We start from the raw sequence: 24,318 nt of genomic DNA, 5'->3' as shown, positions 1-24,318 counted from the left end.
ACCGCAATCAGAATTGTGTGTGAACAATCCAAAAGTGGCTTACAATCGCAGAAGAAGAAGGTTGACGTCATATCAGATTTAGTAACCCAAATTCAAGTGGCACAGGTCAGATTATTTTGGGAGAGAACAAATCTTTATTGGGCCATTCACTGCCGATAAAAAGCTGGATACGAGTCGCACTGCAGAGATGGAGCAATGATGTAAAATCCATTTTACATCAAATCCAAGAAATTAATTTTTTGTCATGTCTCTTGCGTTCGCGTCGCCTTCTATAAGAAAATACCACCTTTTTTAGTCTTTTTAGATTGAGTGGCCAACTATTAGTCAAAATGTCAACAGATTCTCCTGACAAAATGTGAAAAAGTTCGAGAAATGAACACTTTTGTGAAGCATCAACAAAATTGATGGAGAAAATGGAGTATAAACATTCATGCATTCAGGTGAAATTAGGTAACCTCCGTGAGACGAACTGTGTCTGACTGTTAATCAGGAAAACCCAACAATTTCACCACATTAGTAACTGACATACAAAATGGCTTCTGGAGCCCACTTATGGAGCACTTTTTCCTCCATCAGTTATTCAGATATTAAAACTGAAGTGCACTACTGATCAAAATTGAGAAGAGTGTTGATGAGGAAGACGCTTTGACAGCGAGGGGGGATGTGGAACAGACTGGACTAGTGAAAACGAGACCAGAAAAGAGAAATGACAGCAAGGTAGAGAGATGAGGGGAAGGAAAAAAAAAAAACAAGCAGATGGTTGGAGAAATAGACTTATTTGCAGATTTAACAGTCTTGATCCTCACTGAAGAGGTGAAACTGATTAAGTTTATATCAAACGGCTGCTTGCAACACACAGTGCAAATCACAGTCAAGTCAGGTTTTTCTTTTTCTTTTTTTAAACACCCTCTCTTCTCACTTGTCTCTCTTTTACTCAACATCGTTCGTGCTTCTTAAGCGTCAGCTCGTCAGACTGACAGATGCAGAAACAACCACTGACCTAAATCACTCTTTTCCAGCACATTAACCTCTGTGTCCCTCTTCCTTTTAAAGGGGCGGTATTATATATTCTCCAGGCACATAGTGCCATTTTATAGCACTATCAAGTAACTATGTTACCTCCACTTGTTAAAAAAAAAAGGCTGAATATATCAAACATGGCTTAAAAGAAAATTGACTTTGCAATTTAATGCCTTGAAATTAGCTAGACACCCAATCCTCAGAAAGTCCTCTGTTATTCCAGGATTGAGAAATAATTTGAGATTCAAGGATTTCTCAAACATGCTTGAAAGAATCAAAAGCAACACTCCAGGTATGTTTTTGATGAGGGAACAACATTATTAAGTGATATAAAGCTCAAAAAAGTCAATTTAACACAAAAACTCCCTTTTTAAGTGAATCCAGAAACACCAACATAAGGAAACTCTTTGACAAAATCCTCAAGGAAAACTACACGACGAGAACAAGAACCACAAAATCCCGCCTTAGCTGTAAGCATCACACCCACATCTGAATGCTGGCAAGCTGAACCAGAAAACATCAACGATCTGTTCCAGAAGGTTTTTCTCTCCTTCACTCCAACAGTGAAAAGCAGAAACAACCGTGCAAAGTGCAAGGGAGAACATGGGGGTGGGGGGGGACAAAAACGTTATTGAATGGCTGAGAGCAAACATGGAAAGGATCAATAATACTTTAATTACTCTAGCCCATGTTTATGAAATGCAATAATCATTCATTAAAGATGCAGACAGAGGCAAGCAGGCGGCCTGGCCGGGCGTCACTGCTGCGTGCGATTGTAGGAGGAGGGAGGGGGGAAGGAGGGGGAGAGGAGGGCTGGCGTAAATGATTCATGGTTTGATATCTCTCCTGTATAATGGGCTCCTCCGGGGAGCTGCTGGGGCTTCACTGCAGCGACTGCCTGCCTGCCTGCCTGCCTGGCCCGGCTCGGCTCGATTCAGCTCTGCCCAGGCTGCTTCTGCTGCCGCTGTCTGCTACTCAAGATTAAAAATAAAAAAAAAGCACTGCCTAAACCATGAAGAGCCGCTCGCTGAAAACAGAAAGCAGGAATATGAACACGCGCGCATAAAAGGAGCCGGCTTGATTCAATATTGTACGGCAAAGAATCTGAGCACAAAGAGGGAGAGTGAAGGAATGAAAAAGCTTATTCTGGAGGGAAACACATTTGCTGCAAAAATACTGGGGATATACGTTACATCTAGTGGGAATATGGTAATGTTTCTTGAAAGATGGAGACACCGCGTGCTCTCCGTCCCAACACCGACACTTTTTTTTTCCCTGACAGAACAAGCGTTAAGAGATGGGTGACAAAATGCAGAGGCCTTACATCCTGAGAGAAGAGAGAGAAAAAAAAGTCTCCTAAGAGGCTCCAGCAGATCCAGGAAGACGAGCTGAAACAGATTTAATTCAAGGCTATGTTTAGCTGCAAAGATTGCACTTTGATTCATTTTAAACATCAAAATCAGCATTTAAAATAAAACAAGATTGTTTTTTTAATCATCAACATATGATGTCTTATAAGAGCAATACTAAAAGGTATATTTACAATATGTGTACATAACTCATGCAAACAAACATTCTTTGGGCTGTTTCTTTTTCAATTTTTTTTTTTTTTATTGTGTTTTTTTTTTTTTTTCTCAAACATCTTTTCTGTTTGATTTGAATGTGAATCTGTCTGTTCAACAAGGGATAATACACTAGTATTTTTGAGCTATTTTGTTTACACACGTTCTAATAACCCCTGATATTTATTCAATATGTACACAGCAGCCTATATATACGAATTTTAACTCTCAGCCACCTACTTCAATTCATTTGAATTAAATTCAACTCAAAAGTGCTTTATTGATCCTAGAAGGAAATTAAATGTTGTTGTAACTTATGTTGATCTTGGTATCGATGCCGACTGTTGTAGGGAGGAAGGATCTCCTGTAGAGGTCTGTGTTACAGCTAATCTGAGGAAGCCTCTGACTAAACACACTCTTGTTGTTGTATTGCACTCAAAGAGGATGATCAGGGTTGTCCATGATTTGCTTGATTTGATAAAGAATCACCATTCCCTCCAGTGGTTTCTGTGCTGCCCCCAGAGCAGGTTGTTCTTTATCGGGTTGCTGAACATTTTTTAAGTACCTCGTTTTGATGTTGCTACCCCGACAGAAGATGGCAGGAAATAAGATCTAAAGTGTTCCTAAATCTAAAGACAACAGTGTTTCAAAAGCCAAAATACGGCATTTTAACCAAAAAAAGAAAGTGTTCAAAAAAAATCATTAACTGTGCTTAAGTAGTGGATAATAATTCAGCTCACTTTTAACCAGTAAACAAAATATTACAATATTACAACAGCGACAGGAAAGATTCAAATCAGGTATTGACTTCAGTGGCATTATCCAGGATTTAACAAGCTCTTTCCACTCAAAGCATATAAAATTTCCTACATGTCATAATTGCAAATGAGGAGCACTTGACAGGGTCAATTTCAGATGTTACACAACCAACAAACACAGAATTTCACTTATTCCTCTATCATGATAAAGGTATAAAAGTAAATTTATTGGCAAGCTAAATACAAAGGAAAAACAAGCAAAACAAATGCAAATCAAAGCCTTTGTTTTTTGAGGATTACATTTTTCATTTTGCTGCCAAAATATTGCACATCTGCCTTTTATTTCAACAGAACAAAACCAAATCCAGACTGTCACGAATTTCTCTCAGATTAGATTTACATCGGACATTTGACACTTTTACAGACTTAAACCTGCATATAGCAAAAGCGCCCACATAATGATATTTACTCTAATTCTACACTACAATAGTTCACTCACCTCAGCATCTCAAATGCTTAAAACTAAGTAAAACTGATAGCATGACCAACCGTTTGAATATTTTGGCTAACAATCAGCTGACCACCTCCACGTGAAAAAAAAAATTAAAGCCAGAAGATGAATCACAGCAAAGGTAAGACACCCTATTTCACTAGAGCACGATCAATACAAACATGCGGTACCTAGAACAGGAGTGCTTCCACAAAGTTCCCTTTATGTGCTCACGTTTGGAGCTACGCTAACATATGCTGCTCAATATGCAAACATAACATGACAAGATAGGAGAGATAGAGTAGAAAGTGTGACAGCTGCAGCCCTAATCACCTGGAGGGGAGGCATGGAGACACGATCGCCTGATGAATGTTTCAGCTTCAAATTGCTTGTTTTTTTTTTCATCAGTAAGACCTACTGACTAGGTTTAGCCTCAGTTACAAACTACAGCATGATGTGCATTTTAACATCGAATGTGTGCTTCGCAGTGCACATCTTATTGCATAATAAGATAGCAAAGGAACTCAAGTTCAGAGTGAAAAATAGGAATCATTGCAGAAAACAAGACCTATTGTCACAGACATTACAGTTTTTAAAATAGATTTGGGGGTGGAGAAAAAAATATCCTGAACATATCATCTCAGCCTCTGCCCCTTCCCACCCCCTACTTTTGGACCTCCTCTTCACCGAGCCAAATCTGGTGAAAAAAAAAAAATGAAGAGATTAAGGTTGTAACGTGTTGGGCTAATCATAACATAGACAGTTTAGTGCCATCTTGCATAATTAAATGCTTTGCACTAACCACCTAATGCATACTAATTTGGAACAATCCACTCCCCGAGTTGGCAGACCATGAAGCTCCCTGCAAAGGAGGAGCTCGTCTCTTTCTCCCTCCTGTGTGCTCACGCGAGATGCGCACACACACAACGCGCGCAAACGCTGATTTGCAGGAGCAGCAAGGTGCTAAAGGTCAGGCCGTGCACTTGAAAGAAAAGGTCAAGCATTATTACAACATGACTAAATAAACAGGCTGTGCACATCGCACGGTCCAGCCGCTGTGGATGCAGGAAACCTCCAACTACAAGCTGTACTACCTGCCTGCCTGGCCGGATGGGATTCAGCTTCATCCCTCGTCTTTATCCACATATCCCTCAAGCTCAACGACAGCTGACATGAGGACTGTCATATCCTGGCTAGATTCTTATCCCCCCGCCGGCTTTATTGCCCTCTTCCTTGAGTCTCACACACACACACACACGCACAGACACACGCACGTAAGCACATAAAGCGAGAGGAGCAAAAAAGACAGAAAAAATAAAAAAGAGAGGCGTTGGTGCTGGAGCGTGCTTTAAAGCGCATTAATATTAATTGCAGCAGTAGCTGGAATGATAACACAGACAAGATGCCCCTGTGAGGGAGACGGGCGCAGTCAGCTCCTGCTTTTTGTTCGCAGCCCTACTCATCTGTAGGACAGGCGCAGACAGACGATCGCCTGACGAGTATTTCATCTTCAAATTGCTTGTATTGTATTAGAAGGGGGTCTACCCTCGCCGGAGAAGGGGGGATTTGTGTTTGCAGATATAGCCACGCTGTGTGTGTGTGTGTGCGTGTGTGTGTGTGTGCGTGCGTGTGAGGGCGTGCGTGCGCAGCGATAAAAACTAGCAAGATGAATTATTAGACTACCGACATCAACGGCAATTGAAATGTGCTTCAAATAACAGAGTGCTTAAGTGATTCTGCTTTTATCTCGCATACAACTCCTGGCAGGGCTACCTTTTATGTCCTTGACGTTGAACTCTTGATTCACCGTACAGAGAGCTCAGTTTTAGATGTTAAAAAAAGAAGAAGAAGAAGAAGAAGAAGAAGAAGTAGTAAATCTACTGTTCTGGTACGGAGGAAAAACAGAAATTGAGTTGAAGGCTGGATGTCGAAGGCTATTTCCACCTCCTGGCTTATTTTCCTCCCCTCATGTAGAAACAGAAAGACGCTGCAGGTATCAACAGATGACAGCTGCTGTGTGTCCTGTAGCTCTACATTTTCCAGAAGCCTTTAGCACTTACGTTGCATTGCAGAAGTATTCATGCTCTATAATATCCTATACTGGGATTTTATGCGACTAAAACAAAGTAGCGCTTAGCTGTGAATTAGTAGGTAAAGAATACACAGATTAAAAAAAAAAAAAAACTAAGTCTTTTCTTAAGTACATCTACCAGTTTTACAATTACTGAGACTTGGCTGTTTTGCCCTTTCTTCTTGGAAAAGCAGCTCAAGCTCAGTCAGGCCAAATAATGACCATCAGTCTTTCATCCCATTCTCAGTTGTATTTTGGCCCGCACTTTGACTAAGCCGTTCTTAACACATCAAAATAATGTGATCATACAACATTTCCTCGTAGTTCTGACTGCATATTTAGGGCCGCTGCTGGAAGGAGAACATCCAAAGTTTCACAACCTTGGATCTCCTGTCAGGTTTTCTCCCAGGATCATTGTTCGCTCTGTCCATCTATCAAAGATTGTTTTGGATCAGTCAGTTTTTGGGGGCTGTGTAGAGGGACCAGAGTCATATTTCTCGGATGTATAGCCCACTCCATTTGGGTAGGAGTGAAAGCTTTTCCAAACTACGGCAAGCCGGAAGATGTCTGTATCTTTTCACTCAAGTGAAACCTGGTGCAGTTTGCTTTCAAGGCTGCTGCACTTTATTCATTTATGCAAGTCAACATGCAGGATAGATTGTTGCCTTTCTTGTTGCACATACTGGACAACTTCTGGTGAAAAAGCAAATAAGCTTTAACACATCAGCATCAAATTAGCAGAGCTTTGAAATGACCGAGTCCATTTCATGTCGGAGAACTCTGACCAAGCTTTTACAACTTTTCTCTCCTAATTTTCAGTTGTTCTGGTAAAACTGTGTTTTTATTCTGCTAATATTGTTACTATAATCTTGGAATCAAACAAAACATTTTGTATCCTGTCCCTAATACTTAGCCTAAGCCACTTTTTTTTTTCTGTCAATTGCAATTTCTTTTTTAGAAAAGAAATAAAGAAAAAGAAAATCGCTTAAAATTGGAAATTGGATCTGGTATGAAAAAAAAATACATCATATTTTAAGCCATATCACTCAGCCCTACAAATAATTTAAATAACCATAAATAATTTTTCTTTCCACTTGTACTTCTTTGTATTGTATCTTTCACATAAAATCCTAAAAAATACACAAAATTTTAAGGATTTGATGTGACGAAATGTGAAAAATGTCAAAAGGTATGCTTTTTTTCCCCCCCTTTTTTCTTCTTTGTCAAACTGCGCTTGAGAATCAACACACATCCTTCATTACCGCCTCACAGCGGCAGCTTCGTTGCCTGCACGGTTTCGTGCTCCTTTTCCGATTTCCCCCAAGACTCATCAATGCCCCATTACCAAGTCAAATCAGGTGGTGCTGCAGATATTTGCCCAGAACCGAGGCTGCAAGGCGCGACACAGACATTAGAGGATTCACTCAAGAAGCCTGGGAGGTTTTCCACCAGCAGCACCGCTGGATAACAAACAGGGCGAGGAGGTGAACAGACAGGGAGCGAGAAATAGATATATATATAAATAAATAAATAAAAAAATCACTGCTTGCTAAATGTGTTTGAGTGGTTTATGGCTCAAAGGGCAGCGAGGGAAAAAGAGACGTGCAATTGCATCTCACTGACTCTCCTTTAAGCAGCCCACCAGACTGTAATCTCCTGGGCTCCCTAGAAGTCGCACATTATTGTTTCTCATTTCATGTGTCACAAACAATTAAAACCAGCCACCAGATTCCTCTGCCCCACGAGCTCCATTTGGAAAATAAGAAAAAACAAAAGCATTCTGCATGCACAGCCACATCTTCCAAAGCTGAATTTCTAGAAAATGTCACACGCATTTCCCACTTTCATCGTCTTTATCTCACGGCAACAGTAGCTACAAGGCAGACGAGCCCCAGGTAACGCGAGCGGCTACGTGATGAAGAGAAAGGCAAAAAGAGATGGGTTGGGAATGGGGGCTGGCGGGGTGGGTGAAGAGAAAGTGTCCTTTTAGTTTCCAGAACCTCCTGTCAACATCTTCATAGCTGCAGCAACATGAGGAAGACAAATCAAACTCCTGGCAGCAGAAAGGGAAATAAGGAAACAAAGCAAGGCTGTAGTTTTATCTTTTTTTTCTTTTCTTCCCTATGTCACTGATTAGAGGAAACATAAGAGGAGGAGGTGAACACTGCAGGTTCTCCGAGGAAGGATCTGATGGGGACGGTAGTGGATCTCTCCCCCTGTGACAAAGCTGTCGCACTCGGGAGTGAAATTTAACCTCGTATTGCTTTATTGTTTTAAAGCTGCCACTACAAACATGCGCGTCTGTGCGCACGATGCCACCTTCTTCAGCTGGTGTTTTGCAGCGAGCTTTGTGGCTTCGTGCCGAGCACATCCATTTGCTTTATGCCAAGAATAAAGAGAGAGACAGGGAGTCTGACAGAGCTCTGCTCGCCCTCAATCATCCTCGAGAAATGCGTGCGAGCAAACAGAACATCCGCCACCTTGGTGAGAGATTTGCACAATAAAGCCTGCCGGAGAGTCCTGCCTGACGCTCTCGTTAAAATTAACCGCGGCAAATCAAGATGGGAGCGCAGCTGACTGGACGCGTCCAGCGGGAATTTTCTGAGATGTGACAAGCACTTAATTTAGCTGTCATCGGTAGCACCGTGCTAATGTTGAGATGTTTAAAAAAAGGAGGCGTCGATCCCTGCCGAGGATATGTATACGTGGAACGAGGCTTTTAGCGCCGCCACGCCACATAGCCGTGGCTTTATTTGAGAAGATGGTGAAATAAGGAGGAGCAGGAGGAGGATATGGCCTTTAAGAGAGAGCTGCTGGGCCCCGGCTCGGCTAAGTGACAATGAATCCTACGGTGAGTCGATTTGCTGCTTTTGAGAGCCTGGAAACTTGTCTGGTTTCCAGGCAGTGAGTGCTCACAGGGGAGACGCGGAGATGGAAGGATGGAGGGACAGAGCCTCACCTGTCGCTGTCCTCTATTTGTCTGAGCCTCCCTGGAGGCTTTTGAGCTGCTCTCTACAACAAAGGGGGGACTGGTGGGGGTCAGGGGGGGCAGAGGGAAAGCGCTCTGTGGCAATCCACAGACGGCAGAGGAAAAAATGGACAAGTTTACAGGTAAACAAGGGGGAAGAAACCGAGAGCAGAGGCAGGCTCTGTATCAAATGACAGATTATAGCACAGATCTGAATAACATAAGAGCCTTGTTTTCATTTTAGTACTCAAGTTTCTTTAAAGGCTTTTAATCCCACTGCAGTTGCTCACTAGTTTCTTCCTTGTCTTAAGGAAGACGAGGAGGATTTAAACACCTCTGTGTACCTCTTTATTTAAATCAGAGGCCTTTCTCCCTTTTAAAAGGCAAAAGATGTCCCTGAATGCTCAGTAATCAGGCTAATATTTTTAATAATTTAATAAGACAGAAAGTTGCTGATGCATCTCTACCTTTATGCCAATTACTTAATTATCTATTGTCTGCAGGTTGAATTTAACATTTTTTAGGTCCCCGTCCACGCCGAAACAATTTTTGTTTTTTTCTTAAACTAGAAATTTCTTAAACATTTTTGCCCCCTGATCACATGAAAACGGAGTTTTTGGGGGACACAAAGCAATTTCCAGAGTGAAAATGAATGTGGATAGCAAAAACACTGAATGCATTGGCCCGACCTCTAATTTGACCTGTATCGAGGGATGCACAATATTATCGGCGTGGTCCGGCAAAATAATTCACCGATATAAAAGCCATTGTCTTTATATGACAAACCAGTGACAATGATGCCTGCAGCACAATGTCTGTGCTGCAGGCATCATAAGAAACTGTTACGTACTGATGCACGACTGATGTGCTTTTCACTTGCCGCTTGTGAACACGTTGAGTTTAGTTCTGTGAAGATTTTAAAATTCGCACTGTTTTTGAGTGTTGCCATTAATTTTACATTAAGCATAATGTAAGTTGAAAGTGTTTTCAGACTCATTTTTGGCATTTGCATTTGGTAGCATGCTAAATTGACAAAGATAATGCAGCATTTTAATGCCACAGTAGAGAAAGACATACAGTTTCAGTAAATAGGTGTAGGAAAAAAATGTTGGTACCGGTATCGGTTATTGGCCAAATGAGATTTAGTATATTGGCATTTTGGATATCGACTAAAAGTCCAAAATCGTGCATCCCTACCTGTAACCACAAAGGCGTCAGGCATAACAACAACAACAACAACAATAGCAGATTAAATGTTTGTGGTCATGCCAAAACTGCTACAGAACCTCATTAAAGGTTACCGCTGCAAAGAAAACGTTCTACTCGAGACTCCACAAATGTTTCTTGACATCCTTGTTTTCTTGTTGTGTTCACAGCTAATCTTGTGTGAAGACTTTATGTTAATGTCCCATACTCCCACGATTAGCACCACTTCAGGACTGGGGGAGTAAAACCAGCGTTTTGGACCTTTCTCTGCATTTCTGTGTGGATAAATACTGAGGATGGAAAAATGTATCAACATCAACGTCGGTATTGGCCGATAAAAACATCAATATAAAGTTTTAGGAAAATATGAACTTCTGTGGACAGGGCCTTAAGTTATTTTTCTTTTGTAGAGAGGGAAATTAACTTAGTATCTTTGACCTATAAGTACGTCAGCAAAATGTAATCAAATAACTGTTATGCTTTAATCGACCAACCATTATTTTACTGGTTTACCATCACTGAATCTCATGGACTACAGCTACATAACTACAGCCTGCACTCGCAGTCTGTTACAACATTTAATATCCCTTCAGTAAGTCCAGGATTAGGGAAACAGGCAATACATCCTCCACTAGGAACTACGTACAACAGGACCTGAAGTTGTGCAGATTAATTCAATGTGACGATTTAAACACATTCTAGAACAATCGAGAAAGTAGTTCTCAATAAGATTTATCTATAAAAATGAAAGGCAAAAAAAAAATCAGCAGCAACAACTTTACAGTCGAGTTCAAAGACGGCGCCACACAGGCAAACAGACATCAGATGTGCACAGCAAGATTTAACCTGACTTTCAAGTCCACAAAGGATGACACAATGTTGTTTGAGTATGGGCAGCAGATGACAGGAGTAATTTGCCACATCGCTGATTTGAAAAGGAGCCCTTGAAGATGACACAGAAAGACAACTGTATTGTCATCCTAAAGAGGATCTATGAAATCAATGGGACGAGATCAATGCCGTCTCTCCCCCTCTTTCACAGCACTTTACATAAAATATAATAACCATCACAGAGGCCACCGTCTAGCCCACCGATTTTCTGTGCGGGGTGTGCAGACGTCTACACAGCTCATTTTTGCCCCATCGGTTCAGAGGTCGCTTGCACAACTTCACACGCAAGGAAGGATGAAGGAGGAAGCAGAAAGTGAGAGAAGAGGAGAAAAAAACACAAAAAATCTCCAGGCAAGTCAGAGCCGAAACTAAAGGCAGTGGGAGAAGAAGAGGGTTTGGGAGAGACTAGCGCAGTGTCTTCATTAGAGTAGAGAAGCTAGCCAAGCAATGTGGTAAGAGCTCCTCATCCTCTCAGTTAATTAGGATTTCTGCTGCTTCATTTTAAGGCGAGGGGACAGGATGTTGGAGGCTTGATTGCTTTTTATTTCTCAGCCTAACGGCTCGGCTGCTGCCGCCGCTTTATTAGCAGAAGATCTTGCAGATTTACAGCTTTGCAGCAAACATCAATTTCAATAATTACAAGAAAACTGTTGGCAAGTACACAATAAAAACACACGCTCCCTTTTTCTTCCCCTCCCTCGATTTGGTCGCCATTCAAAAAGTATCCACACACACTCCCCCTCGCCCCCTCTTCTGCACGAGCTAATTTCCATAGATGTGCCCTTTTCAGGACCGAATATTATAAACACACTGATTTGCCTCAGTCGCACTTTAGCACTTCAAATATTTTACAGCCGTTTCCCGGTCAGGAGGCGGGAGCAAGTGGTGAATGCCACATTTACATCCAACAATCCAAACCTGGGCATTTCGGCCATCAAAAATCCAAATAGATGCGAGAAAAGAAGCTGGTTTTATTCACTACACATTATACTAGAGGTGTTAGTCAAACAGCCAGACAACAGGGTCTGCATTTTTTTTTTCCTCTTGATCGGATCTGCTCAGCCACAATCAGGTCCAATAATAAAAAATATAAAAAATAAAAAAAACTGGTACTGCTTTTCCCTATTTATTAAATGCATCAAAACAATAAACTCACAATAAATGCATCAACCAAATGCATCTACTTTGGTTTGAGAGAATCAAATAGAGGTTAGGGACATCTACCTTTGGATAAACAATATAAAATTACATAATTATAATAGTAAATTTTAAACACTTTTTTCCCTGTCTTTCCAACCTTTATTTATTCTACATATAAATACAAGAAATTATATAAATAGAACTATTAATAATTATTAATTAACTAAAATAGTAGCTGGAAAATTGGGAAAAAAAAAAAGTTGCTTTTTTTTTTTTGGTTCAACCTTTTTCCGTTTTTAAAGAAGTACATTTTTCTTTTATCTTCTACCGTACTTACAAATAAAAAGAAAACAAAAACCAAAAAAAGAAAATGTACACAGACCATGATCAGTGCATCTCATACTTCTTGCAAAAACCCCACATCACCCAACGGGTAAATAATCCTCATGACTAGAGGCAAGGTATTTGGGATTGCCCTTTATTGTAATGGTAATGTAAGGCTAATGCTGCATGTATGAGAACAAACCGATCCCACACAATAGGTGCAAGAAATCACACTTTAAAGACAACAGTTAACAGCTTCAGCGCGGAGAGCCACAGTTTTCATTTGAATAAAATCAATAATTGTGTTGCCTTGCAGTATATTGCCTTCCTGTCATCTCATCTTGCTTACTAATGTTTCTTTCATGAGCCAGCCCACTGCTGGTGACATTATAGCTACAGCGCTCGCACAAGTCCCAGATGGATCAGTGAAAATGGTTGGCGTAAAACACAATTAGTACGGTCCATATGGCTGCTAGAGGAGGAGGAGCAGGAGGGCTCCCTTGCGGTTGTGATTGAAGGCTGCTTCTCTGCTACCTTAAAGATCAAACTGCTGTCATAATAATTGGACCATTTGAATTCTGCCACTTGCCTCGGATAAGAAAAGCAGCACCTCTTCAACAGATTACCACGAAGCCGGAGGATTCTTGGTGAAATAAATTCGCCAACCTTGACTGATCGCTCAATCAATTGCTCTTTCATCAAGATTAATGGTTCATATTGGATAATGGAGGAAATTTAATGTGAGGGGAGCATTGCTTCCTGATTCCAGCGTTCAGTCGCATCGATTGGTCCGCAGCCCTGGTTTGTTGACCAATGGAATGTGCTGATAAGAGAGCGATGCGTTCGACCTATGTAAACCGAGCTCAGAGTAAACGATTTACTGTGCTTTAGGCGCGTCTCGTTCACTGATAGCTCTGTATGCCCAGCCTGACAAGCATTTTCTTGCCTGAGAAACGCAGACACCTTTTAGTGAGTAGAAGCGAACAACAACAGCTTGAGGCAACAGATTTATTACAAATTGATCTATTAGATAGCACTGCTGTGCTTCACTGTTTTCTCTCTCCTCCTCCTCTCTCTCTCTTTGTCTCTGACAACCTTTCCCTGATGGTAGCTGGAGTGTATCAGAGAGGAAGTGCTACAGTGGCAAATCTAAACCCAATCCTCAGAACTCATTTTCTCTGCGCCGACTCCTGGCACCGAGGTGCAAAAGACAAGACGTCCATCTTTAAACCCAGTCGATCCGACGCAACAACCTCGCGCCCAACCTGAAGCCTCAGCACTCAATAGGGTGGTCTAGCCTGCAAGGGCGATCAAGGACGCGCTTCACCGGAAGCACCTTATGAACAGCCGAGCAGGCGGACACAGTATCGCCAGGTCTTTTGCTTCTGGCTACGTAAACCCCTGAGCCCTCGCTGTCTTTCCTGACACCTCCACCAAAACGTCAGACTCAAAACAGAGCCTGGTGTGTACAGTCACAACATCAGTACGACGCCCGCACTTGTCACAGAGACGCCAAAGCTCAACCAGCCCCTTATCAAAGGATCTACATAATATTTAGCGTCCAGGAAACACAAACGCACAAAGATGGTGAGCCCTAACGGACACTTTAATTAATGACCGAGCCACGCTGGTCAAAACAATAGACTGCTGCTATTGACAAACCACTCCATAAAATAATCAATTGAATCAATGGTATTGTTTAGACTCGCTAATGAAGGTTAACTTTCATCACCACGACAGAAGTCAAATATTTTAACGAGGGCTGGAGGGGTTACACATCTTCTAGGCACATAGTGTCATTTTATAGCACAATGAAAGAACTATGTTACCTCCAGTTGTTATGAAAATGTTATTTTTTTTTTATGTCAAAAACAACTTAAAGAGCTGACTTTACATTGTAGTCATATCTGACGCCTTGAAATTGGCCTCTGTCCCTTTAAGAAGCCCGACCTATTATGACACTCTACTGTCATCATCAACAAAATGCTTCTCCATGCTGTCCACTGATGCCATATACAGCCATTACTAAGAGCGCTGTTTGCATAAAAAGCTCAGCAGATGCCCAGTTCCACCAGGTTTTTGCTAACTGCTGCTGCTGCTAGTCTGGAGGAGCTTAGTGAGCTCCAGTCTATAGAGGGTCACATAAAAATAACCTTCAAAGAACAGTTGTGTGCTCATATATTATGTTATCAATGAAATCAAAGCAGTTTTCATCTGTACTACATGTGGAAAAGAAATTGAATATTGTTTAATTTTAACATGTCTGACACAATTGGGCCTTTTATCATGATCTTGATACGGCCCGAAATGAAAATGAGTTCAACCCTGGTGGCTTGGATCAAAGCACATTCATGTGTTTAAATGGTCCAGTCAAAGTCTAGGCCTAAATACGTGCAACTGTTGCAGCAAAATTGTGGTTCTTGTTAGCAAGTCAAAAACCTCAAGATTTTTGTGTGCAGCAGCAGCAGCAGCAGGTCAGAAACTAGGATAAAAACAGGTCCAAATAGGAACAAAATATCACATGTTCTTGCTGGAAGCTTAAGGTTAAACTAACAGCAGGAGGTTATGTAGTCCATTCAGCCACATATATTTGCTGAAAAATAGTAACAATGAGTGCTGATAGAAAAGTACCCAGTCTATTGTGCTCCCTCCCTTTAATCACCTCCACCTTTTATCTGTGCTACGCAGGAAGAGAGCACAGAAAAGGGCTTTCGGCAGAATAAGTGTGTATCTGTGTGTCCGCTGGAAAACTTCGACATGTTGAAATATTCCAGGGATAGTGTACATGTCTATATAAACATCTTGAGGCACGCAGCTGCAGGGTGTGTGTGCAGTGTAACACTGGTATGCATTGTTTGTGTTTCTGCACCACGAGCACCATGCAGTGTCATTACATGAGGCAATCTCTTACCTAATCAGTACTGACACACACACACACACACACAGCGCAGTCCTCCTCCTCCTCCTCCTCACAGCCCCCTCACCCCACAACTCTTCTCTCGTTCTCCTCGGGGGCCAGCCAGCTGATCTTACACCATTTCATTTTCCTCTTTTACTGAGATGGCGAAAGGCTGGCTGTTAGTTTTGACTTACAATTTCAGCTTTTTTTGCCACGTCAGTGACAAAGAGCTATTAATAGGATCCCTTGCTCTGAAAAACAGGGTTATGACCTGAATCTTATGCTGCCTTTTTAAACTTTCAGCATTTGAAAAAAAAAAAAAAAAAAGACTGAACGTTTCACTCACTGCCTGAAATCTGTCGATAATAAACTGTTACCATTTTAGTTCAGCTGGGATTTTCAAATTGTTTATTTCTTTCTTTAAATTCAGGATTTCACATTAAGATTAAGCCTATAAACAGTTTTGACAACAGCTCCAGCATTAATAGAGGCAGAACGGTCATTCAGCAAGGAGTAAAGTGATGCTCAATAATTTGCACATTTCAGAATATTTTCAGATCGTGTTTCTTGATAATTTCAAATAAATGTATCATAATCAGATATTTTCCTGTCATATCTGACACATTATGGTTGCCAATGATATTTATCTGAGCAGAGTGACTCTCCATCCCTTTTTTTTTTTTTACATTTTACAGCGTTATCACCTATCAAGATATTGGGGGTTTTTTTTCTCCAAATCTGTCAAGCAGATCATTGTAGCATAATTTTTTTATTCTTACTTCCTTCTTCACAAAATGTAAACAAAAATGGAATAGTGTCACACTTTAGCGGTTGTAGGATTTTTTTTTTCGTCTTTGGTAAAAGACCATGAGCCACTTATCCCTCTAGAGTTAGACTCTTGCGTTTGTTTTGGTTGTACTGACCCAGAATTCACCTGCGCCATAGTCCACTTCCTGCTTTAGGAGCGCTCTCCCGTCATTTATCCAGTCAAACCAGAGTTCGCTTTAATCAAACCGAGGCCTAGGTTTGATGGCGGACCAGAGTTAGATTACGCATTCACACATCCCCGAATGAGCCTGACCTTCTAGACAAATGAACTAGAGTTCGATTGAAGTGGACTAAACAAGGCTGGTGTGAATGCAGCATAAAGGGAGGGAGACACCAAAGTTTCTCAGCTGTCTGGGGCTGACACCCTCTTCTTCACGTGTTTGTTTTTGCTGTTGCGTCACACCTTGAACGTTAGCCAAGTCTCCACTTCCAGTTTCCACACTCTCCATTGTACAACCACTTGGGTACACAGAGCAGAAAGGACATCAGAGTGTAGCCGGTTTCAACATCCTAAATCCAACACAGAAAACATGCAGAGAGCCGCGGCTACGGCAAAACGCGCTGTGCCTTATTAGTTACGATGCATGCATGCATGCCAAGCCAACCAGGAGGATCCAGGCGGCATTTGCGAGATGAAGACGAGGCTGACTCGCGCAGAAAACAGATTTGATCACATCTAGTACATCAAACACCACTGGCGGCATGCGGCAAGACAGTTCACAATTGTTAACACGAGCGGCGCTTGCCGATACCATCTCCTTGGCACAATTGTTGGAGCTGCAGAGCTAGGCCCGAATCAAACAAAGATGAGAGAAGATGCGGCGTGCTTGGATCTCCTCTTATGAGAGGTGAAGGGAAGCTGTCACACAACACAAAACGCATCTAGTCTTTCCTTTCTCTGACATGCTGAGAGGCTGGGGGAGGAGGAAGAAAGGGGAGAAAGAGGCAGGGGAGGGGGCTGCTCGCCTCATTTCTGCCAGTGTGCCCTGTGCGTGTCAGTCCAATATCTTAAAACAACACATGCACGGCTTTGCTACAGCCAATTACCCTGCTCTTGGCACGGGAACTGAAAAACATCTTCGGAGAACAATAAAGAGAGCTTGGCTTGTTGTGCGTGCTGTCAGTAAGTGCTGACAGATTGTTATTTTTAATGAATATACAGCACTTGAATTGCCCATCAAGAGGTCTTTGAGCGAACATTGCTCCTTTGTTAAGGGCATTAATTTTCTGTGTAACCGCCAGATATCTAGCAATGAAACAGATACTGAACACCACAAAGGAAAGTCTACTTGCCTTCCCCCCCCCCCTTTTTTTTTTTTTTTTTTCCGTTGCCTTACATTTGCTACAAGTATGCCTAATCGTTCGAGCTTTATTTCTTAGCAGGCGCTTGACAACATCCGTTTCCCTGCTTACCTACATCTCTCAGCAACCAAACAGTGTTGAATAAAACAACAAATCAGCTCTAATCACCTCCTCTCTGAAACGACACAGTAGCCTCTTACAGTTCAAGCTTACCTCGACATCATGCGCCATAAAACAATGCCGCAAGCCTGGAATGGTACAGGACGAGGCAGTCGGAGAGAACAGGAGGATTTTAAGGTGAAACCATTTCTCATAACAAAAGGTGGAAAAAAAAGAAAAACAGCAAGCTGCCATTTGTGTGGAACATGGTAATAATGAACACCAGACCGTGTGTGCATTGACACGTCATCCAACAAAGAGGTGTCGGAGCACAGGGGAAAAAGGATTTTCCTCATCATTGTCTGGCCTTTGCCACATATTACTCACAGCCAGCTGCCATTACTCAAACACATACTAGTCATTAAAGGGAAATAGCAGGTTTATTACACTTCACTTATCATGACTCCGGTGCTACAGCAACCCCACCGGATTACCCTCCCATAGGCAGGGTGTGTCGTCGGATGTGCGACTTTGCAGACCACTCAAAAAAAAAAAAAAAAAGCAACACGTACCACCTGACAGAACCGCGAGCGCCACGGCAGAAAGCAAAAACAAAAGGCCGCAAAAGTTCTGCTTTGAGCCATTGTAAATTATCCTCCACACAAACCCCGAGGAATTTCAGCTGAACAAGAACCACCCATTAAGGTGGTTTTCAGTCAGAGCGGTGGTGAAGCAGTAATCAACGCACAGCCGGTAATGGCAGATCTCTGTACCTCAACACGGCAAGTCTATATTTTAAACGGTGAGTAAAGAAAACCTATGTCACAGCCACTGAAGACTGCCAGAATGAAATACAAACCACCAGGCATCTGAAATATGATGATTATTGAGCTCAGCAATGAAAAGTGAATCATTAAAGCCAAAAAGAGATAATAATGTGAAGCTAATCTCTTACTTTATGCAAATATTAAATCATCGTTTTACACTGCTCGCATAGTCCGGTCATTATCAGCTAGTAGTAGAAAGAATATAATAGGATTGGTTGTTGATAACCACGAGCCATGTAACCAGAATTGTGGTAGACAGAGGGGTTAAAAACAGGGTTTCCCTCAGGGTATTATAAGCCTGGCAGGCCACCAGGCTTTACTTGTGCCCCCACCAGGCTAAGCATTGCTTATTTATTCAAGTCTTTTTAAAATGTCTGCATTTTTTAAGACTTTATAGTTGGTGCTCAGGTATTAATCTTCCAATTTTTCAACAACACATAATTATCAAGTGATATTTCCAAATTTCCTGTCAACTTTAAACATTTTTAACTCAAAAAAAAAGTTGAATGAATAACTGCCCTAGCACCCCACCACCGGGCTTAGCAGGTGTCCTCGGGGAAACCTTGAAAAAGTTCTGGTTTCACAACTGCTCGTTTTTTTTTGTTTTTTTTTGCCATCATATCGATCCAATAAGAACAACACAATCTATCAAACCCCAACCGTCATCATGGGAATCAAAAGGGACTGCTTGGATCAGCCAATACGTGATGGAATCGGATTTCAGCTATAGATTAGATTCTGTGTGTTTATAATACCGCTCTCTATGTCCACAACAGATGTATATTTTTTGACAGGTTAAAGCTCACAAAAAATGGTGAGAACGCTGTGATTAAGGAAAAAAGAAATATCCTCATCGATGCCGTCACTGCAAAACTCAGCAACAAAACCACAACCGGGTTTGTTCCAGAAGTTGCGCAAGCCCTGGCTCTTCTAGCGGTTTAGAATTATTTTAATGTAATCTCAGGAAAATGGCCAGAGAAACCTGAATGTGCTCCGTCTGTGTGGAGCATCAAGTGCATCAGTGCCCCTGCTTCACCTGTTGTAGTGCAACCAGTCAAGCTGGTTGAAAGAACGGTCCAAAGCTTTTCTTTCTCCTGCTAACAAGAAAGACAAACTCTGGAATATGTCTGGTCACAAGAAACACATAAGTTATTGTTTGGAAACCAAGATATTGTTTTGTTTTTTTAAACTACAGCTAATAACCTACATGTCTTGTTTGACTGTTTGCTCTATACAAGCTGAGTCAAACTTAATAACCCGTTATTGCTAGCCTGTAATACTAATTACTCTATAAAACTCACAGCACTTATTATATTTCTGTGCAAAATACCTGAAATAGTACCTGAAAATTACTGCTAAATTAAATGGGTGTTTAATATGCAATTCTGCTTCAATACTAGGCATCAAAATCCAAATAAACGGCTGTTAGAGATGGCATTATTATATCTATAAATAATTAATGTTACTTTATTTATTTCTTCAATGGGAATTATTTTTGATTTTGTATTTTAAATCAAAAAATCATCTTGGTTTAACCTTGCACAAGCCGAGCTGAGGATACAAATGCTTGTATTTCTACTTTAACGTACCACCAGTTGACAAGTTCACGCTGTTGGCAGTTCCTTTTTTAGTTTGACTTTTCGCTAAGAAATTTCTGTGCTACTAATCACACACCTTCGGCAGAAGCATGAAAATGTATTACTTTTACTACCTCAATTAAAAGAGCATTGGAACAAGAGCAATACATAAAAGTCATGAAAAATCAAGCTTTAAGCAGTCCAAAACAATATGAAGATAAGATTCAAAATAAAAACCAACCTTGCTTTTTTGTCTGTTTGATGTGGCTTTTACCAGTTTATCAAAGTTACTGGACACGATTCAGCTGGAGTCAGCACAACTACATCCCTTCAGATGATTATGTAACAACTGTGACAAACCGAGCGACCAAACAACACATTACAAACCACATGTGTGTATGAAGTTTCATTTTCTGCACCGTGTCTCCTCTATCCAGCATGCCATTACTCACAGATCTGAGCAGTTGCCAGGGATTATTTAGATGCTTAGAGAGGTGCAGCAGCACAGCACAAAACCTTTCCTTTTTAAGCTACTCAATAAGATGTAGCGGTGAGTTTGTTCTTAAGCCAAATGTTGTCAGGGCACCTATGAAGGATTTCCCTGCATCCAGCCTAATGGTTACAAGTGAGAAAATGCAGATGCCGTCAACATTGAAATCTGTTTCTTTCGGCACACTGGAAGGAAAACAAATGTTTCTCTCTCCTTTGATCTGCTTGCATGTTCATTAGCTGCAGTGAAATTCAGTTTATCGGGCAAAAAGGCTGGAAAAATACCAAAACACTGCCACAAGAACCATAACACACTTTATATTTTGCAATAAAAATGTGCAGATTTTGTCATAAGAGTTCAACTGACATCTTTATTATCCAATGCAGTAAAAAAAATGTTTGTTTACTATTATTAAACTTGCATTACATCACTTATCCTTTAATTATGCAACTCTTTGTTAGATAAAAATGCAAATCCTGCAAACCTAACTTCTGGACAGTGCACCTTTAGTTTTGCAGTTATTGTTTTTAGCAGTTTAGAGTTAATTCTGCATCATTTGCTGTCAAATTTCAGCCACAGACACATTTTGGAAGTTTCTCCTTTATGTTTCCACAACTCAGCAAGATTGTGCAGTCACCTCAGCTTTAGTATGGTCTAAAACCAGGCCATGTTGTCATCTCAAGTAACCACAAACTACGAGCAGCACAACAACAATTAAGGTAAACACACAAAGCCTGCAAGTTAGCTTCGCAGGCTAACGTTTCCTGGAGCTAATGACAATAGCTCCTTGGGCTGCGTCTACTTCCTGGAATAAAGGCGCTACACTAGGTGAGTTTAAATTACGAAAACACCTCTAATGCTGTATATGAATAGCACTACAGCATTATATAAAAAAGCAATAGATAAAACAATGTAAAGTTGCGTGCTTTGCAAGTACTCTAAGCTAACCGGTGTAAACGAGCCGTTTGTTTCCAGGCATTAGACTGCACCTCGCTGGCATTCCCAATCAGTGCTAGTCACTAGCCGCTAACATTAGGTTCACGGTAACCAGCAACAGTGAGGGGCAAACAGCAGCTACCAAACAAGGATGTGCGTTAACAGCACAGCGTTCCCAAACTACTTCCTCACGCTTGTCATTTTATTATTATTTACTGCCGTATATCAAAGGTGAAAAGAAGAAGCTGATTGCAGCTCACCGCACTTACCTTAAAGAGCTTGCTCTACAACATCTGTGATTTGTTTGATGAGAGACTGCAACAACAAACAATAGCAGCAGCAGCAGCAGGGGCAATTAGCCAACGTTAGTTAGCCAAGTGTCGCCACTACAACAGTAGTAGTACAACAGCTGCAGTGCCACCTGTGTGTCTTTTTCTTATGTAGCTGGAACTAAGCGAGCGGCTTTTGGAATAATGCTGTCATAAATGATGGACTATGAGAATACAGAGGGAGTAATCGTTGCCGGGATGCTCAGACTGGTGTGTATGAGAGGTACTCAGCATGACAGCATCCTTCTTCATCTTGGGGTGAAAGCAGTTAGAGGAGGGGGGGGAGTTATCAAAGTTCAACCGGTGAAATATCGCCACCCACTGGTCAAAGCTGGAAACACCACGCTCAACTGGGAGTCCTGGAGGCGTTAACGCTATCTTCTTCATCTTGAAGAAAACCTGCACTGTGACTCACAGAGAATAGAATAGAATAGAATAGAATAGAATAGAATAGAATAGAATAGAATAGAATAGAATAGGGTCATGAGAATGCAGTATTTGGTATGGCAAAGGCACAAAGGTCAAGTAAAATAGATTAGAGAATAAACTGATTTTTATTTTACATAGTGGCAACAAAGAAAAAATACTTACAAAAAATATCATATATATGTAGCATAAAAAACGTCAGTGTTTAACTTTCTGTGATAAGTGCAAAAATATATGTATCTGTTTCTATTTATTGTAGATGATATAGTTTTTATTTAAATATTTATTACCGTGTGCATTTTACTGGTGGTTAAATAAATCCATAATCACACTGTGTTTTTGTTTTTTTATGTTTTTTGAAAGCATTGGTTTTTTTATTATTATTATTATTATTATTTTAAGCACTATTCCATGCAAAAATGTTAATAGTTTTTATACACTTTTTATAATTATTTCTTTTTTATTATTATTTTAATTTTTTTTATTGATTTTCTACTTATAAAGAGAACAAACACAAACAAAAATGGAAATATAAACCTTTGTGGTTGGCACAGGCTAATTTACATTAGATTTTGTACATTGTACATATTACATTAACAGTACGGCATTGTATACAATTTAGGAGCATGACATAATCAAAACCCGATAACTAGAAAAGCATGTAGTACATTTCAGAAGTTTAATATTTGCCTTTTTCTCAGCAGTCTACTTTTTTGTGTTTGACATAACTGACCAGTTGTATCCAAATTTCAACCGCTGAAACTCAAACGCCATCACACTCAGAAGAAACTAAACGTATTAAGATTTTCAGGAACCACCACTGAGGGTCCAATCTATCATAAACTAGAAGATACTTGAACAGCAGAACCCACAAAATGTGCTGTACAAAATCTAGAGATGGTAGAAGTAGTAGCATCATGCTGAGGGCCTGTTCTACTGCCAGCAAGACTGGTGTGGTGCGCAAACCAAGAGTCTCTCCAAACTTTTCAACTTCGTATTGCAGCAACAACTAGCTGTAGAAACGCGGATTTGCTTGAAACCTTTTTTTTTTTACTGCTCCCACAAAATTGGAAAACTTCTTAAAAGTAGGCTTGGTGCTAGAAAACCAACTAACTAAAATGAGCTCTGCCATTTCTGAAAAGTTCTGAAACATTAAAAGTGTCACTAGAAGCTTGTTGAGAGGCTCAAAAAGGGGTTAAAGCATGCATGTTTTACGGTACGTTCACCCAAATGTGGGGTTGTATAATGTAAATGTGAAGTTTTAACACGATTTAGAGAAAATCTATCCTTATTTAGCTAACTTCAGTCACACATTTCCTTGCCGAAATTGTGAGACGCATTATCAGGCATCACAAAGAACAATTCAAATACAGAATAAAATGCTAACCCAAGCTAAGTCGTGTCTGACCAGACGTTGGTAGCAGCTAGAACATTTATTTACTTTAGTAACTTTTTGAAAACAATGTGTTTGTAGGAGTAGTTTCACTCCACTGTACTTTTTACTTCTATTTGAGTAACATTAATTATTGCTTCTGTTGTTTCAGTACAGTTTCTGGATGCTTGTTTCCTGTTGCGTCCCCTGGCTGCTCTGGAGTTTATAAGGGACTAAGATGGCATCTAAGGTGTCTAGTTTCTGATGCAGTTTGGCTCTTTTCAGTACCAGCTGCCATTTACCTTCAAGAACAGTTCATGCCAACATAAGCAAAACAACGCTAAAAGAAAATTAAATTACCTTACCTAATTGTAAGGGGAAAAAACCCCTTCAAAATAACCTACTTAACAATCACATAAACAGGGGGAAACAGAAAGGCAGCTCTCGCTTGCAGACAGTCTGTCCAAAAAGTTACATTACTTCCAGAGTACAAAAGGCCTTTCAAGCCGGCAAAACAAATGAGGTTGTTTGGCTGCGGTCAGTATTATAGGGAACTGCTATTGGTGGTTTGCTTGAATCCTGGGAAGCAGGAACAACATTTCTTCTCTTCTCTCAGAGGATGTAGTAATGCTCTCCCTAGTAACTTCACTGAATGATGATCAAACTTGTTTTACTTTATCTAGTGAAACAAGATAAAGTTTGTTTTACTTTACCTTAAACACTAATTAAACGTATTGGTGTTTAAGTTTAATTTAAACACAAATTGTTTAATTTAAACACCAATAGTTTAAATGAAACTTCTG

General features: G+C 40.7%; 1 protein-coding gene across 3 annotated transcripts in view; it reads right to left on the bottom strand.

The window, feature by feature from the left end:
• Positions 1 to 21,968, bottom strand: part of rerea (arginine-glutamic acid dipeptide (RE) repeats a) — a 180,676-nt gene extending 158,708 nt beyond the window's left edge. For all 3 annotated transcript variants that reach the window (XM_007570934.2, XM_007570936.2, XM_016681116.1), the window contains exon 1: positions 21,658 to 21,968. The gene's annotated coding sequence lies outside the window, so the exon portion shown is untranslated. The remainder of the gene's footprint in view (positions 1 to 21,657) is intronic.
• Positions 21,969 to 24,318: the final 2,350 nt, after the last annotated feature.

Source organism: Poecilia formosa, unplaced genomic scaffold (genome assembly GCF_000485575.1).
Source record: "Poecilia formosa unplaced genomic scaffold, Poecilia_formosa-5.1.2 Scaffold270, whole genome shotgun sequence".
NCBI lineage: Eukaryota > Metazoa > Chordata > Actinopteri > Cyprinodontiformes > Poeciliidae > Poecilia > Poecilia formosa.
This window is presented reverse-complemented; position numbering and strand designations above follow the sequence as displayed.